The sequence below is a fragment of the Akebia trifoliata genome, unplaced genomic scaffold, assembly GCF_017979445.1.
Source record: "Akebia trifoliata isolate Shusen 1 unplaced genomic scaffold, ASM1797944v1 Contig00731, whole genome shotgun sequence".
Lineage (NCBI taxonomy): Eukaryota > Viridiplantae > Streptophyta > Magnoliopsida > Ranunculales > Lardizabalaceae > Akebia > Akebia trifoliata.
Window position 1 is genome coordinate 4,895 of NW_028237153.1, and position 19,739 is coordinate 24,633.

At 34.7% G+C, this 19,739-nt stretch overlaps 1 long non-coding RNA gene across 1 annotated transcript; it reads left to right on the forward strand.

Annotated features, from left to right (window-relative positions):
• Positions 1-468: 468 nt before the first annotated feature.
• LOC147381134 (uncharacterized) lies at positions 469-1,706 on the forward strand. The gene is made up of 3 exons (XR_015174753.1): positions 469-811; positions 1,245-1,355; positions 1,598-1,706. It is a non-coding gene; the product is annotated as an uncharacterized LOC147381134 (long non-coding RNA).
• Positions 1,707-19,739: the final 18,033 nt, after the last annotated feature.

The window sequence follows — 19,739 nt, forward strand, 5'->3', positions numbered from 1 at the left end:
CCTTAGATTATGGCTTACGTGCCATGTGTTGATCTGGACTCTTAAACAGTTGAAAGGCTTGGATTAGAATTGGTATTAAAAACAAGAGTAAGGGTATTTACAATAGAGTTGCAATAAACTCACTTGAAATTAATTCGTTGATGTTGCATGTGCAAAGAACCATAAATCTTTGAGTCCAATCAGCCTTTGTTAGTAAGGATTTCACCCTTGGGCTAAACTTGTGGCATCCAAAACCATGATCCGATGATGTGGAGGACAAAATTCTATGAACTTTGAAAAAAAAAAACAATAATAATAAATTCGCCGTTGAATTTTTATTTTATTTTTGGAGTTTGGTAGCTGTCCATTTTCAAAACCTTAGATCAAGTCCAAAGAAAAAGAAAATTTCTTTATGAATTTTTTTTTTATCCGAGTTTTTCGATGGAATCTAGAGGGCTGTGGTAATCTATTTGAGCAAAACTGTTAGTAAGGCTTAAGATCTTACTATATTAGTAAGGAAAGTGTTTTTCTAGATTGTTTTTCTTCGAGATACACAAGCAAAATTTCCGTGCACGCATCCAAGTCAGTGAGTGAATTTCGAGTGGCTTTTTTCTAGTTTAATCTTTACAATAGAGCCGTTCTACATTGATTTCCTAAAACACGACATTGATGTGGTGGTTTGCACAGAGCCATAGATGCTTCAAAGTCGTGTTGGAGTGACCTCAAGATTGTACCTCACAAGATTGCAGTTAGTGTAAGCGAAATAGAAGCACTCTACGAGCTATTCAAGAAGATCAGCAGTGCTGTAATTGATGACAGTCTAATCAATAAGGTAGATATATTTCTTACTTTATTTATTTACTTTTTTTTTTTTTTGAAAGGTCAACAGGGTTAAGGCAGACCCAGACCAGCTCCAACTTTAGGAAAGGAAAACCCTTACGATCTTGATCAATGATAGAATCGAGTTTCAAGAGAGAACGCCACTATCTATTTCAGAACATTTCATGGAGTCATGGAGTCTTGGGAGGAAGCAAGATAATCCACCGTTGGTTTGCTTCCCTGAAAACATAGATATATTCTTACTTTAGATCATTTTGTTTGCATGGTAGGGTGGTAATAGCTTTTTAGTTGACCTTTTTTATGAGATGCTATTTTTTTAACAGATTGGAAAAAAAAAAAATTGAGGAGATATTTCTTTCCTCCTATGGTTTTGTTCGACTCATTTTATGCGCTGACTGATGGTACTTCAATTATTAATCTTACAGGAAGAGTTCCAATTGGCCACAAAAAGGAAAGCTTATTTGCAGATCGGGTTTTTTCTGCCACGCCAAAGCTTTCCCTTTGTTTCATTTTATTGGAAGTCCCACTTCATTTAGGTAATTATTTTATAGGCTCTCATTATCCATTTTTTAATTTTTTCTATTATTACAATTTTTTTTTCTTTTCTGATAAATATTCTTATATAGCCAGATGTTGACATATACCAGTTTTTTTGTTCCAAAAATAATCACACACTTGCATACATATAGTTAACTTGTCAATCTTTACTCGACAAGGTTAAAAAATTTCATGATACTCTTCTCATGATGAATGTTTGCCCTTGGTTCAAATTTTCCAGGTATTTGACTTGTTTGATACAAAACACAATGGAATATTAGGGTTTGAAGAGTTTGCTCGTGCTCTTTCCGTCTTTCTCCCCAACGCTCCAATTGATGATAAGATTGAGTGTAAGTAGTAGATTTTTCTTTTTCAAAAAAATAAAATCTCTATCTTGGGATTTTTTTTAATGGGAGTTCATGCGCAAAGGAATATGGTTATGAATTTCCTGGAACTTTAGTATATGACTGTATTGAAGCTTCTTCTTCCTTTCTTCGTTTTATCGGTTGGATTGCAGCTTATTTTTGCGACCCTCGTTACACTAATGTCAAACTTTATTCATTGCAGTTTCTTTTCCAACTATATGATCTGAAGCAACAAGGATTCATTGAGAGACAAGAGGTAACTATTGTATTTTGAATAAATCAACCACAAGCATTTGAATTGTGGTGGAAAAAAAATGTTAATTTTAAAATATGCTGACCTAAGGTTTTAGTTGAATTTGAAATTTAACCACCTGAACCAACTTGCAAATGTTACTAGGTTAACTTATTTTATATGTTGTGCATGTCTTGACCACTTTGGTTACTAAGTATGGTGATCGACTGTTTGAATGCCTATGTTTCATTATTTAGGACAAGAAATTGTACATCATGTATGTAAGTATAGATTATTATTCTTTTTTTGTTTTATTTTTTTGACAAAAAAATGAATGTCTTATTTGTTTTCTTTATGCTATTAGACAATATTAATTGAAATGTTGGTCCTCAACTATTAAATTTGACTACATTAAAGGTCTTTGTTGTTACCAGCTATTTTAGGCCTTTCTAGATGGCCCTAACACAAGTTACAAAATCCCAATACTCTGAGAAAGTCCAAGTAGTTCTTTATACATCCTAGGATATTTTTATTAATTTTGATTGTATCTTGGAAAAAAATGTGCAATGACACCTACAGCCATCTTGGTCAATGCCACTTCAGTTTTGTTATTTTCTCTAGAGTAATGCCAATATGTGCTTGCTGTCTAGCTTTTATTTCACTCTTCCTTATTGCCAATGGCGTTTCCGTTTAGGGTTTAAAGTGATCAACATATACAAGTTGGTAATTGCTAATTTGAGAAATGTTTCTCTGTGATGGTTTGTTGTGAAGATTGTAACAGAGTTGATTACTCATTTAGCACTGAAAGCACTTATTGGATTCTAAAAAGCTGTTAGATTCTAAAATGCTGATTTTTCTTACAAAGATTGCATTATGTCACATTTCTTTGTTTGCTTCTAATCCAATATTCCATGATGTTCTTATTGGCAATGCCATATCCTTTTTCCTCCTTATCAATACATGTAAGCTGTTAATTGCAAATTTAAGGAATATTAGTCATTGATTGTACTTTGTAATACTTTTGTACTTATTCTGCATCTGAAATCACATCCTGGATTTAAAAATGAGGTTAGATTTTATATATCACATACCTTTGTTTTGCTATCAATCTAATGTTCAAACCATGGAAAGATCTGTGGCTTTTTGATACTGATGTAACTTGGTGTTTGGGAACTTACTCCAGCAAAACACTCATATGGCATATTTTGTAAAGTCAAGACTATTTTTTGCTGTTACCTTATTGAAGATGAGGACATATCATTTTGTATCTTATGAAATGCCTATGAGTTGGCTGACTTATTAGCAGAGCATGGTGTGATAGGAACGGTAGATTGGAAGCTGGATTTTTATGTGGGTTTCTACTCCTTTTCTGTGTTTTATTCGAGGTTTTTTTTTTTTTTTTCAACTCTGAAGACAACTGAATTTTGATCTTAAAAAACTGAAGAGTATTGTGTTTTCCTTGTGATAGAGTTTGTCTTTAGTAGGTCATCTCAGTTTCATCCTTGAGGAAGAAGATCTTAAGACTAAAACTATTCCAGTACTAAATTCTACATTATCGTCATCAAAGCCTTATCCCAGACTATGTATCAAAACAACCAAACCGAAAATAGAGTAAATGTTCAGACATTGTTCTTGTTTACATAAAAGAATTGCCTAGTCACTTCTAACCTTTGATGTAACTAAATATTTACCATACTCCACTTTGTTTACAGTAGTTGAGATATAAATACCGATGTTAAAGAAGTTTTTATCATTAGTTGCTGGTATTATGGTTTGTTTTTTTCTCTCTCTGGTGGTGGATTTCTTTTTTGTTTTGTTTTGTTTGGTTTCATTTCTCTATTTTCTTGGAAGGTAGAGAGGTGGTGATGGATTGAATGTTCCTTTGAGCTTAGTTCTAGACATTTAGTGTTTGAATGGTACATGATTATTATTATTTTTCTGGTGATCGTGAATTTGCTAAACTGGGTGTTTATTTTTTTTATCTCCTATAATATGGGTTATCCTAATTGACTTCTCTGTGAAGGTGTGAAACAAATGGTAGTGGCTACACTTGCTAAATTTGGGATGAATCTTTCGGATGATGTGATAGAAAGTATTATTGATAAGGTGCCTCCTTAATTTGATAATGATTAATTTTCATTTTTGTTTTGGTTTTCTGTTAATATGCATTTTCTTGATTTTCTCAAATCAACCTTTTTAGTTGTGCATCTTTTCTGGAGTTCCATGTTATATTATGTTGTTCTTATTTGTGTATTCTGTTCTACCGTTCTCTATCTTACCTTTTTTTTTTTTTTCGATAACGAAGGGTATCCGGGCCAGCTTGCGCGCACCAGACTAGTCCCTACGCCCCGCACTCAGGCTATACCCCACTACGTGGAGCGGTGCGTGGCCACCAAGGTGTTTTATGGGTAGTGGGATTTGAACTTGAGACCATAGAAAGAGCAGATTCCTTGGCCCCAAGTTACTACCATTCAGCCACCCCCTTGGTGGTTCTGTCTTACCTTTTTGAAGTCTAAATGAACTCTGGAAACGATCTAGAATATTTATTTAAATGGAGCATATACCTAAGCTACTGTTTATAGTTTCTCCTATTTCAAGTATTAATTAGGTTATGGTATTTGTTTTCTGCTTTTTATCTTTATTTGTCAAATTAAGCATATGATCACCTCCGAAATTTCTCCAGTATAGAGCTTATGGTGCTTTAGTATATGTTATTGATCTTTTGTATAATGGAAGTCGACGTAATTAAGGTTGGATCAACAGACAAGAATGCAAGAGTCAGCCCAAAGCAAAAGCTTTGCTTTAGATAAATCAACTGCATAAATAGGGAGTTTTTCAAAGCAATATTCAATTCTCAGCTTCATTAGCATCTTTATAATCTGAAAATCTGTGATGATGCCTACATTTAAGTGGAGAAAGCTCTGAGGTCGGGCAGAATTATATATTTATTTTTTGTTTTGATTCACAAAAGCTTCTTCGTGCAGCACCTCAAAGTCGACTTCAAAGAAGAGCTATTTTGAATTTTAATTTGGAGTTCCATAAGCCTATAAAGTACAAGTGAATATCAACAAGCGGGTTTTTCATTTTATTTATTTATTTTTTTTTGCGTAAAAGCTCTAAAAATCAAAAAGCCCAAAATGAAAGCTCAAACAAACAGGTTGGTACTTAGGAAGGTTCAAATCTTACTAATGGATTATTAAATTGGCAATTCAACATCATAGCCTTCTAGATTTCATGGAAAAATTCATATTCAAGAGAATAAAAAATATTTTTTTTTTTTTTTTTTAAGAGAGTTTGATTGAAGGTGTTAAAAATAGATGTCTATCAAACTCTCAAATTTAAAACTAATACTTCATTGGTGAAAATCAATCGTTTTCCTTTTTCCAATCTTTTCTTTTAAAGTTCTTAGAATTTTGTCCTTTATAATCTTGTGGCATCATATCATGTTTTTGGATGCCTAGCATTGATGTAGTTAGGATCCACTCCAATTTTAAGGTAACTCTACCTTGTGAAGTTTGTCACCCACCAAACCTTAATTTATCAGGTTTGTTACCCAGAAAACGTTGGAGTGGGGATCCTGATCATAGTATTCAAATTGATGGATTAATTTATTACTTAACATACCTTGAAGTAAAACCTAAGCACATCAATTTGTAGAATTGAAAAACATGATACGATGACAGATACTTACAAAGGAAAAAATTCTTAGAAATTGGAAGAGTTAAAAAATTAAATAAAAAGATAATTAATTTTCATTGTTGAATTTTAATTTTAATTTTGTGAATTAGGCCTTTGAGTTGTTTTCTTTTGAATCATAGTCTTTTCATGAAATCTAAAAGTTTGTGGTGTTGCAGGGGCGGAGCCAGGATTTTGTATTCGTGGGGGCAAATTACAAATAGAAAAATTTTCTGATTTTCTATGGGGGCAAAGTAGTAGAATGTTAAAATTTTGTGGGGGTAAATTACAAATAAAAAAATTTTCAAAACTTTTGTGGAGGCAAAGCAGTAGAATGTTAAAAAAAAATTTAAAATTATTAATACCTCCCTATGAATTTTAGAAATTCTTGTGGGGGCAATTGCCCCCACTGCCCCCACTGTAAATCCGCCCCTGTGGTGTTGGATGCATGTGAGCCCTTGTAATCTTACTAAGCTAGTCATGCTAGTTTAATTCATAAAGTAAGATTTGTTCGGTAAGAATGCTGATAAAGTAAAGAGTTTTTTAATAAAATTGCAACAGTAGGTATAGGTCTGATATGGATGTATTTTGGGCAGAGAAGAAGGAGAACAGAATTGTGTTAGGAAGAATAAGGATTCTGGAAAATTAACATGCTTTATTCCATACTTTTGACTACTTAAATAGCCTTAACTCCTAAACAGAAATACAACTACTAAGCTGGAAAATAGGACTACTATCACTTAGGCTGAAAATCAGCACAACCTGAGCTTATTCTGCTAACAACTTAACAACTTAACAAACTTGACCTTTTGCTAACAGCTTAACAACAAACTTGACTAAATCCTACTTGACTAGATCTTCTCCACATCTGCACTTCCAGTTGGCACACATCTGCACTTCTAGTCTAGTTGGCATGTTATTCATTGTAGCACATATCATTTCCCCCCCACTTAAGAATCCTTGTCCGCAAGGATGAAATCAGGGTATGTTTTGGTAAAGCGCCATTCATTTTCCCACGTTGCATCTTCCACTGATGCACCTGCCCATTTGACCAATATTTCAGATTTGGGACGGTATTTTCCCTTTTGGATCACACGTCGATTGAGGATAGCTTCTGGCTGTGGAAGGATGGTTGAAGATTCCGTGACTGGTGGAAGTTGAGGAAGATAGGAAGACTCCGGTGCTAGTAGTCCCAAATGCTTCCGTAACTGACTCACATGGAAAACATTATGAATTTGGGAGCCAGGAGGCAAAGCCAGTTTATAAGCCACCGAACCTATTTTTTCCAAGATCTGATATGGACCAAAGAAACGTGGGGCTAGCTTCATGGAACCTCGAGAAGACACAGAAGTCTGTCGATATGGCTGTAATTTTAAATATACATAATCTCCAACATCAAAGGAGACCTCACGCCGATGTTGATCTGCTTGGCATTTCATACGTTCTCGAGCTAACATAAGGTTGTGACGCAGCTCACGTAAAATGGTATCGCGGTCACGTAGGTATTCATCTACTGCTTGGACGCAGGAAGTACCTGGTATATAAGCGAGTAGACTTGGAGGTGGGATGCCATAGACAGCCTCGAAGGGTGTCATCTTGGTAGAGGAGTGAAAGGATGTATTGTAGCTATACTCAGCCCATGGAATCCACTCTAACCATTTCCGTGGCTGGTTCCCTGCAAAACATCGCAGATATTGCTCCAAGGAGCGATTGACAACTTCAGTTTGTCCGTCGGTTTGTGGGTGGTAACTCGAACTCATACACAATTTGGTCCCTTGCAGTTGAAATAGTGTTCGCCAAAAGGAGCTGATGAACACCTTGTCTCGGTCACTAACAATTGACGTCGGAATGCCGTGGAGGCGAACCACGTTGACAACAAATGCCTTTGCTACCGTGACGGCGGTAAATGGGTGTTTCAAGGCCACGAAGTGAGCATATTTTGTCAAGCGATCCACGATGACCATGATGACAGTATACCCATTAGAAGATGGTAATCCTTCAATAAAGTCCATCGAAACATCTGTCCATATTCGAGAAGGAATTGCAAGTGGCTGAAGTAACCCCGCTGGCCTCATACAGTCGGTTTTGTACCTCTGGCAGGTATCACATTGACTCAAAAAATCCTTCACTGTCTGGCGCATATTAGGCCAAAAGAAACTTTGTTTGATGCGAGATAGAGTTTTATGAAACCCAAAATGCCCACCAATTGGTGAAGAATGGCAGTCCTCAAGTATCTTTGAAATCAATGTTGAGGTGGGGCCCAAAAATACTTTGTCTCCTTTGAACCATACCCCATCTCTTTGAAGCAGATGGTGATGTAAACGTGAGGGACTATTTTTTACCAAGTCCTTATAATATGAATCGTGTTGGACTTCTTGTTGAAGAATTGGCCACCAATCTGCATGTGGTATAGAAATGGATAAAAACTGAAACTCAACTACACGTGACAAGGAATCCGCACCTTGGTTTTCAGGCCCTTTTTTATACTCAATTTCATAATCGTATCCAAGTATCTTTGGCAGCCATCGGGTTTGTGCCGGTGTAGTAATCCGTTGCTCCAACAGGTACTTGAGACTTTTCTGGTCAGTGCGGACTGTAAAGGGTTTTCCAAGCAAATAGGGACGCCATTTTTTGATGGATTTAACAATAGCTAACATCTCCTTCTCATAAGTAGATAAAGCCAAGGCTGAACCCTTCAATGCTTCGCTAAAATAAGCCACAGGTCGATTTTGTTGGGAAAGGATTGCACCAATGCCGATGCCACTTGCATCACATTCGATCACGAAGCGCTGAGAAAAATCTGGTAGGCGCAAAATAGGTGGTGAAGTGAGCGCCTCTTTCAATTGTTGGAAGGCCATCTCTGCAGTCTCACTCCATTTAAACCCATCCTTGGACAAGAGTTGGTGCAAAGGAGCTGCTATATACATCCAAAATTGCGGATAAACTTTCGGTAGTAGCCGGCTAGGCCAAGGAATCCACGAACCCCTTTTGCTGTTTTTGGTGTTGGCCATTGAATAACAGCTTGTATTTTGGTTGGGTCAACCGCTACTCCTTGCTCTGAAATTACGTGACCCAAATAGTCAACCTGTAAAACACCGAAGCAACACTTCGATTCTTTTGCAAACAAATGATTAGTTAATAAAATCTGTAAAACAGTTTGCAAATGTGACAAATGGTCTTCCCATGATTTTGAATACACAAGAATGTCATCAAAGAAAACCAAAATAAATTTTCGGAGATAGGGACGGAAGAGATCATTCATCAAACTCTGGAACGTTGCAGGGGCGTTAGTGAGGCCAAATGGCATTACTAGAAATTCGTAATGCCCTTCATGTGTCCGAAAAGCTGTTTTCGGAATATCGTCCTCTTTGACTCGAATTTGGTGATATCCCGCCCTTAAATCCAATTTAGAGTAGAATTTAGCTCCATGAAGTTCATCTAATAATTCATCGATCACAGGAATTGGATACTTATCTTTGACTGTAATGTTGTTCAGGGCTCGGTAATCCACACAAAACCGCCAAGCTCCGTCTGTTTTCTTCACTAACAAGACTGGTGAAGAGAATGGGCTATTACTCGGCCTAATCAAACCAGATTGCATAAGCTCGTTTACCAACTTCTCTATCTCTGTTTTCTGATAATAAGGGTACCGATACGGCCTTACACTCACCGGTTCCGTGTTTGGTTGCAATGGAATTTGATGGTCATGTGACCGTGGCGGAGGCAAGCCGGTAGGTTGTTCAAAGACATGAGAAAAGTCAGCTAGGAGGTGGGCTATATCAGGTGGATATGTGTGTGGTTGAGTGCTGCTAATAGAAGGAATAATTTGAAAAAAAAATCCAGTACCTTTTAAGGCATTGAATTCCTTGTCAGATAATGCTTCCATGCCAGCACGTCTCAAACCCTTGAAGCTGTGAGAAACTTCTCCGACTTTGAACGTCATGCTTAACTGTTTGTAATCTGTCTCGATGGGTCCTAGAGTTTCCAGCCATTGCACACCTAGCACCAATTGGCATGCTGCGACAGGAAGAATGTAGAAGTCTGCTGTAATGGGATGCCCTTGAATGATGAGGTTGAGTGCTTGACATTGCCCAACACAATCTATTTTTTCTCGGTTTGCGACCATAACTTGAAATTTCTTGTCTTGATTCACTGGCAATCCGAACTGAGAAACTATTGTCTGATCGATGAAGTTGTGAGTGCTGCCGCCATCTATTAACACTACAACATTCTTATTTTTCAGCTTGCCCATAATGCGTATGGTTTGTGGATGGTCGGCTCCTGCAATTGCATGAAAAGAAATTTCAGGTAAATCTTCATGATTTTCTAGTTCTGGGGAAGTGTCGTTGGCATCATCGATGGTGGAATGAGGTAATTCTTCTATCATGAACATCTGTGGTCGTTCACAACGATGACCAGGAATGAATTTCTCATCACAATAGTAGCATAACCCTTTCTCTCGACGTTCCCGTGCCTCTTGATTGGTGAGTCGACGAGCTGTTGTTGGTAGAGAAGTTGAGCTTTTGTTCATATGTTGAGTTGGGGAAGGTCCGAGCACTCCAGCTGTTGGGTAGGATGGTGCCTTCTGTATTGCTAAAGCAGATTGAGATCGAAATTGCTGGCTGGATTTTCGTTGTAATTGGTTTCTTTCCTCGATCAGCCGAGCCACACCTATGGTATCTGCCAAGGTTCGAGGTTGTTTAATTTTGACATCGAGGCGAATGTCATCTCGAAGTCCTGCAATAAAACAACCAATTAGAAAACTTTCAGGCAGGTTGTCAACTTGATGGGAGAGGTTTTCAAAGGCTTCTTGATAAGCTGCCACAGTGGAGGTGTGTTTAAGACGAGTCAAAGCTTCTGACGGATCCTCATAATCTGTTGGGCCAAAACGGAGTAGTATAGCTTTGGTGAACTCATCCCATGTGAGTGGTCCACGAAATTTTGTCAACCACCTGTGCCACTGTAAGGCGATGCCCTCTAGATGGAAGGAGGCCAGCTGAACTTGTTGGGGAGGCACAATATTTTGGAAATCAAAATATTGTTCGGCCTTGTAGATCCAGCCATTCGGGTCTTCTCCATTGAACTTTGGAAATGACAACTTGAGTCCATGATTAAGATGACCATTGCTGGTGTTGGGACGACCCCTAGTTGGTGAGTGTGAGGTTTCACCTGAAGCGAACGGGTTAACGTCGGGTTGAGAGCCTCGGTTGGCTCGTAGAGCTTGTAGTTCCGTCAACACTGTTTGTAAGGCAGCATGAACCTGATCGAAGCTGGATTCATGTCGTGCCAAAATTTCAGTGACATCATTGCGGAATTCTGCATTTGATTTGCCACGGGTGTCCATGATCGTATGGCTCTGATACCACTGATATGGATGAATTTTGGGCAGAGAAGAAGGAGAACAGAATTGTGTTAGGAAGAATAAGGATTCTGGAAAATTGACATGCTTTATTCCATACTTTTGACTACTTAAATAGCCTTAACTCCTAACAAAAATACAACTACTAAGCTGGAAAATAGGACTACTATCACTTAGGCTGAAAATCAGCACAACCTGAGCTTATTCTGCTAACAGCTTAACAACTTAACAAACTTGACCTTTTGCTAACAGCTTAACAACAAACTTGACTAAATCCTACTTGACTAGATCTTCTCCACATCTGCACTTCCAGTTGGCACACATCTGCACTTCTAGTCTAGTTGGCATGTTATTCATTGTAGCACATATCAAGGTCTTCCTATGAATCTCGCCATTTTTAATTTCTACATTGGATGAGAGGTCAAGCGAGTCGTTAAGATACAGAATACGTGAACTTCCATTTTAAGAGGGTTTCTCCAAAATTTTGAAGTGGTTGGCCGCTCAAACTTCATAGTCTGATACAAACAGATCGTATCGAACGGGGATATCTCATATTAATCATAGGGCATATCCTTTAATCTACCTTTCTATTCTAACGATACAAACAGATAGTATTGTACGGATATCTCGTATTAATTACAAAGGCCATTCTTTGATCAACCTTTCTATTTTCGCGCCAAAATTAAGACGATCGTTATCATAACGATACCTTGACCTTGCCCGTCTCTTCTTTTTTATTCAATAACTATTTACTTCTAACCCTTATCTCCTTTCTGTGCATCTCTTAACGTAACCGAAAACCTGCAGTCCTGAGAGACAGATAAAGTTAGTGGAGTACACCACAAGCATTATTTACATTTACTTTCATTTTTTCATTCTTATACATTTACAAAATATATATCATTTTACATCAATTTTTATATACTTATTTTTTAATAATATCACCCAACATTCCAAAAAAACTCACATCTTTTTATTCAAAATAAATAAGATTACAGGTGATTATTATTAATTTTTTTTTTACACTTACAAAATATATATCATTTTTTATTATTTACTTTTGAAAATTATCTTAATTAATTTTTTATATATTTAAAAGTAATATAATTAACATTCTAAATAATTGTAGACCTTCTCACCGTCAATATCAACTGTAGGATTTTGTGTTATCTAACATTCATGATTTCATTTTTTTTTATGGGTCATTTTTTCATAGTCCATGGGATCCCAACTATCATGAAAAACTCGTAAAGAAACTGTTAAAACATGAAATCCAACTATTATGTATAAACATATTTCTTGCTGTGAATTCAAATGTATATATATTATTAGGATAAATATTTTTTATTTTATGTTTTAATGGTCTAGATTTCATTGTATGGCAGGAACTTGTTGTGGCTCAAGAAGGTCCAGGCCTTATTTTTCCAGCACTTAGTCGAATTAACAGAATAATGAACCCAATTGAAATAAGCTTTACCATATTTTGACTAACTTTAATAATAATGCCTCTACTTATCAGTAATTTCAAGTTTACCACAAAATTTTCAACTTTGTATCTGAGAAAGCAACCACATGCAATTATAACTCAAAATGATACAAATAAGTAGGTTTTTTTTTTTTGTTGAGGAAATTACTTAAAAGGACCCTCGTGGAAGGGTTTCTTTCTAATAGTTCCTAAGTTTTGCATGATAGCTTGATAGGACATTTAGTAGAATTTTTCTTTCTTAATGGTCTCTCATTATTGGTGAACTCACTGCTTTTTTATTTACTGTCGAACTCGACATTGGTAAACCTCACTCATTTTCAATTTTTGAGTTTTTTTCGACTAAAATACATGAAAAGATTAATTAAAAACTTGAGATAACGACTTATTTAGATGATTTCAATAAAAAAAAACCATTTTTTGAAGAAAAAAAGTCTTTGGAAATGACTTTTTCTTATTTCTTAAATCATTTCTAACGGAATGGTGTATCCAAAACTCGATTGAGATGTCAAAAATCCAATTTTTGGATGAAAACGATGAGTTCGAATGGTTAGGACATTTAATTGTGAGAAATGTGAGAGATGAGGTCGAAGGACTATTTAGAAAGAAAAAATTTACGAAATATCTTGCCAAACTATCATCGAAAACTTATGGATTATTTAGAAATAAACCCTTCTGCGAGGGTCCTTTTAAGTAATTTTTCTTTTTATTTATTTATTTGGAAAACACAAACCCCCTTTAAATGCATGTAGGGTTGAGGTGGAATACCCTTGAAATGCATCTATTATGGTGATGGCTCGGAAATATCTTTCTCTTTAAAAGATTAGGGAATTTTAACACAAGGAATTACATGATTTCAGCAAACAACCTCACATTAAACTTAATACAACAAACTGCCTCACTTTGCTACAGTCGAAAATACCCCTCTCTCCATTGGAACTCCTCTTTCGGTGTGAGGACACCAACAAAACATATGCCATGTGTATTAAAAAAATAAGTGAGTAGTTGGGAGTGAAAAAAGAGTACGGATCCAGTATGACATGCCATATCCAAACCAAGGTCAGGTGACACCCTATTGTATACCACATATATATTTTTGGGCCCCACTTATCGTATGAATATGTGGTCCACACCTTGGTGATAGTGTTTGATAACTTGAATCCACTTGATATAAGCAATTGAAAAGAGTTTAAATTCAACGATCATACATCATTATTACAATGCTATATTCAATGAATTCACATCACCAATCAAACTGATCTTTTGTATGTGGGTTCATCAAGGGGTGTACCACTTATCTATACGGTCAATAGGCCCCAAACCAAATACACATGGCATACAATGAGGTGCCACCTGACCTTGGTTGGTTACGGTACACTGTATTGGATCCCTACTCTTTTTTCTCTCTCCAACAACTCAATTCTTTTTCAATACACGTGGTATCATGTCATTCATTCATCAAAACAATTCCATAACAAAAAAGAATAGGGATTCAGTATAGTGTGCCGCACCCAACCAAGCTTAGGTGGTACCCCATTGTATACCATATGTATTTTTGTGGGATCCACTGACAATATGGATTATTCTGTCAAATTAAAGTCAAGATTAATAAAGATGATTTCTTTCTCTTCCCTAATCTCTTATTCTTTTATTTCTATTTTATTTCTATAGATCTCTGTTAGAAAGGTCAATGACTTGATAAGATGATTTCTTTCTCTTCCCTAATCTCTTATTTTTGTTAACTAAATCGAGATAATAAGAAATAAATAACTTGATAAGGTGAATTATTTTAGTGGATTTGATTAATTTAGTTTTTACATTGTGAATCACATTCATGTTTATTTTAGATTAGTTTTAATTTAATTTTCTCGAATACTTTGAACCTGATTAACTATTTTAAGTCAAAATAAATTGTTGGATCAACATCGTCTCTGTGGATCGATCATTGCTTGCCAAGATTTTATATATTTTGTTATGCTATTTTTATTGATAATCTATCCAACAAACAATAACCTACCGTCTTCCTTATAAATCATCAGATGAGATATCATCTTACCCGTCTTCCACTTCCAGTGGCGACAAACCCCATATAACATATAGTAGAAGTGAAATGGAAAAAAGAAGGAGTTAAGTTCTATAATTTTTTAAAGAGAGGTTTATTTTTCGACCTATCTATTGCAATTTTATTATAAAAATTCCCTTATTCTAACACGTCTGTTACTAAACAAACCTTACTTTATTAATCAACCCGTCATGATTAATTAAGTAAGTTTCAAATCTTACTAAGGATTGTTGGGCTTACATGGATTATTAAATTGGTAATCTAACATCATAACCTTCTAAATTTAATGGAAAAACTCGTAATCAAGGGGGGAAAAAAATGTTTTTTGAAACTTGATTGAAGGTGTTAAAAATAGATGGTTATCAAACTCTCAAATTTAAAACTAATTCTTCATTGGTGAAAATTAACTTTTTTTTTCTAATCTTTTCTTTTAAAGTTCTTAGAATTTTGACCTTTATAAGTGGTATCAAATCATGTTTTTGGATGTCACAGGTTGATGCAGTTAGGATCCACTCAAATTCCAAGGTAACCCTACTTTATGAAGTTTGTCATCCACCAAACCTTAATTTACCAGTTTTGTTACCCAGAAAACCTTGGAGAGGGGATCCTGGTCATAAAATTCAAAATAATGGGTTCATTTGTTATGTGACATTCCTTGAAGTAGATCCTAAGCATATCAATTTGTAGTATCCAAAACCATGATATGATGACAGATAGTTATATAAAAAAAAAATCTTAGAAATTAGAAGAAATAAATATTTAATAAAAAGAGAGTTAATTTTCACTGTTGGATTTTAATTTTAAATTTGTGAGTTCGGTCATCCATTTTTAACACCATCAATTAGGTTCAAAAAAGATTTTTCTTTAATTTATTTTCTTTTGAATATGAGTTTTTCCATGAAATCTAAAAGGGTGTAATATTGGATTGCCGATATGATAATATATGGTCACAAACTAAGATTTGCTCAATGAGAAAATTGATAAAGTAAGAGTGGTTTTTTTAAAATAAAATTACAAAAATTGGTTTTCGTGTTTAATCTCCCTATTTTAATTTTGATTTCAATTTTTATTTCGGATGAAAGGTCAAGGGGGTAGTTAAGATACAGGAGTTTCTCCAAAATTTTGCAGCGGTCGGCTGCTTCAAACTTCAAAGTCTGATACAAACGGATCGTATTGTACGGATATCTCATATTAATTACAGAGCCAACGAGGGTGAGATGCATTCTTAATCCACCTTTCTATTTCCGCGTCAAACATAGGAGAGGATGCACGCCAAATAGACCATATGGTACGGACGTCCCTTATCAACTAAATTTAAGATAAAATGGAGTACAGTACAACATTATTTACATCAATTTTTATTTATTCATTCTTATACATTACAAAATATATATCATTTTACATCAATTTTTATTTACTTATTTTTCAATAATATCACCAAACATTTCAAAAATACTCTCAGATCTTTTTATTCAAAATAAATAAGATTACAGGTGATTAATTGTTTTTTACACTTACAAAATATATATCATTTTTTATTATGTACTTTTGAAAATTATCTTAATTAAAATTTTCTATTTAAAAGTAATGTAATTAACATTCTAAATAATAAAACAAAATAAAATAAATGAGTGTTTCTATTCCACATGCCACCTATATCCATGATAAAACTAAGAGGATTTTTTTTGTTTTTTTTGTTGAGAGAGATCATTACTTCTCCATGCCAATGTTGACTTCAAATGGAGAGAAATGGACGTGGTTTTTAAAGAGTTGCATTAAAAATTAAATTTTGATGTGTCAAGATTTTAAAAATTAGAATATATATATGAGAAGCATTCGAACTTTGGAGGATCAAAAGAAAGTCAAACATTCCCAAAACATGGGTTATAAGTTCTGGAATGAGCTGATTTTTGTAAGAATGATTTCTATGGTAAGGAATTCATCATCTCAAAAAAATCAACCAATTCTGAAACATCTAGCCCCAATAGTTGAAGAATTGTGGATTGCCAATTATTTGTAATCCATTTTTATGGTGAGATCATCCTAAAAAAATAGTACATTCTAAAACTTTAGCCCATATATTGAAAATTGTTTGACTCTCTTTAAGGCCTTCTAACATTGTCCCCCCCCCCCCCCCCCCCACCCCACCCCCCACCCCCCACCCAACCCACACACACACAAAGGGTAGTGTTTAGAGGCCCTAAAAGAGACAAACATGGTGCCAAACCTTTTTTTCATGTATGGGTTAGAAGTTTTGGAATGGATTGATTTTTTGTGAAAATGATCTTTATGATGAGGAGGTCCTCCTCACCAAAAATACCTAATTCCGAAACTTCTAATACTATCAAAAGTGATTTACAAAATCGGACGGTCCACAATTCTCCAACTTGTAAACTAGTGTTAGAAGTTCTATAATGAGCTGATTAACTTTTAACTCATATTTTGAAAAATGTTTGGTCTATTTAGGGCTTCCGAACGCTTCCCATATATATATATATTTCTCATAGGGATGTTAGCATTGTCCAACACTTTTTTATTTTAATAATACCCCTCCTTATTTTATTTTTTAGTGAAAAATATAAGGGTATATTAGCTTTTTATATAATAAATATATTTATTATACTATTGCTAAATGCCTTTATTTTGTTGGTATTGATTGCCAAAACATTTACTAAAAAAAAATAAATATTTAATTCAAAATACTTAAATGTTCAGAACATTTATTATGTAAAAGATTAATACACTATTGTCTTTTTCACTAAAAAATAAAATGAGGAGGCGTATTATTGAAAAATGAATGTGGTGGACAATACTAACGTCCTCATGAAATATTGGACTTTAGCATTCCGCTATATATATATAAATGATAAAAGAACTTTAATAATTCATATTTCACATCTAGGATTGGTTAGTTATAATAGTTTTAGTTTTTTGTGAGATATCTAATATTTTTATTGGGTTTGAGCTTCAAGAGGCAAACAATATCAGATGATGCTTTAATATTTAAAATGAAAAAAATATGATATAAAGTATATACTCAAATTAAAAATTTTAAAATAATTTTACAAATCTAAATTAATTTTTGTAATAAATGTGCGTTTGCACATGCCACAAAAGTTATGCCTGGTCTCATACAATACATTATGTACACGAGACTCCCGATTTCTAATAATATTAAGTTGAAGTAAGTGCAAACTCGAAGTGAATAAGTTTCTTGAGCATTTTCTCAATGTAATTCGATTGGAAAAAGTTAACCTATCCTTCTATCTGACAACCTTGATTTTTAAAATCACATTGGTCTCTGCCATTTCCTTAATGTTTACATTATAGAGATGTATGCCTCAAATCTTCACATTGATAGATTCTCGCTTAAGAGTTCTCTATAATTTTCTAAAGATGAAAATGTCATCATCAAATTCCATTTCTCATGAATTCGTTAGACAACATCACTTCCTAAGCTATTATGCCACAACTAAGGAGCTGGTTTTAGGCCATATAGTGACTTTCTTAGTTTGTAAACCTTCTCACCGTCAATATCAACTGTAGGATTTTGTGTTATCTAACATTCATAATTTCATTTTTTTATGGGTCATTTTTTCATAATCCATGGGATCCCAACTATCATGAAAACTCATAAAGAAACTATTAATACATGAAATCCAACTATTATAGATAACATATATCTTGAGATTATATCATGCAAACCCTAATATATATTTTGTTAGGATAAATTTTTTTTATTTTATGCTTTAATGGTCTAGATTTCATTGTATGACAGGTCCTTGTTGTGGCTCAAGAAGGTCCAGGCCTTATTTTTCCAATAGTCCGGTCGAATTAGCGGGATAATGTACCCAATTGAAATTAGTTTTACCATATTTTGACTAACTTTAATAATTATGCCTCTACTTATTAGTAATTTAAAGTTTACTACAAAAATTTTGATTTTGTATCCGAGAAAGCAACCACCTGCAAGTAAATTTTTTTTTTTTTAATTTAGAAAACACAAACTCTTAAAATTCATGTAGGGTTGAGGTGGAATACCTCGTTAGTAAAATTATCTTTTTCTATTATAATGATGGCCCCTTTCATAAAAAGCCAAAAATAAATATCTTTCGCTTTCCTTTTCTCAAGATTAATGTCTAAACCCTACACTTTCGTTACCAGCGGAGATCGTACGTACTACAAGTTAAAAAAAAAACTACTCTCTCACGAAACATCTTCTCTTCTTAATGTCTAAACCCTAAACATTAGGATTTCAAACCACGTGTCATTACGAGAGGCAATGAGATGTAAAAAAAAAAAAAAAAAAATACTCTCCCAAGATATTCTCTGTTTGTCTCTCTTCCAGCGCCGCTGCTACAGAGTGGAGAAAAAAAAAAAAACTCTCTCAAAAAACTTTCTCTCTCCGTTTCAACTGTTCAACAATGGATGTTGTTAAGGTTTCATTAGAGGCTGTGAACGATTCAGTCGAGGAAATGGATGTTGTTAAGGTTTCATTAGAGGCTGTGAACGATTCAGTCGAGGAAATGGATGTTGTTAAGGTTTCATTAGAGGTTGTGAACGATTCAGTCGAGGAAATGAATGTTGTTAACGATCCATTAGAGGTTGTGAACGTTTCATTGGAGGAAATAGAGGAAATAGAGGTTCTTAACGATCCATTAGAGGCTGTTAACGGTTCAGCGGAGGAAATCGTGGTTCCTAACGATTCAACGGAGGAAAACAAGCTCGAGAACAAAGAGGTTCGTTCTTTCCAACTCTTTTCTTTTTTCTTTGTTGTTGGTTTGTGTGTGAACCCAGTCAACTTGCAGTCATGATTTAGTAGTTAAGAAGAAGAAGGGATATTGAGAAGTTTTTATTTTTTATGTTTTATTTTTTATTTTTATTGTTCAGAATATGAGGAAGATGAGAACTAAGCTTAAAGAAACATTTAACTTTGTGGGAAGGATTTCGGTTGCTCAGCTCTTTCTTGCATTGTCAACTTTTTTAGTTGAACTAGTTGATCTCACAAAGCAAGAGGATGATGGTGGTATAGAGGGAGCTTTAATGTTTCATGTTTTTGCAGAATGTCTGGGAGTGGGATTTTATGAAATAATCCGATTAATCCTCCCTTTGCTTCTTTCGAAGCTTGCAAACTTGTCTAAGATTTTTGCTAATGACTACCCTTTTAAGATTTTCTGGATTTTTGCTTTAGAAAAAATTGTTCATGT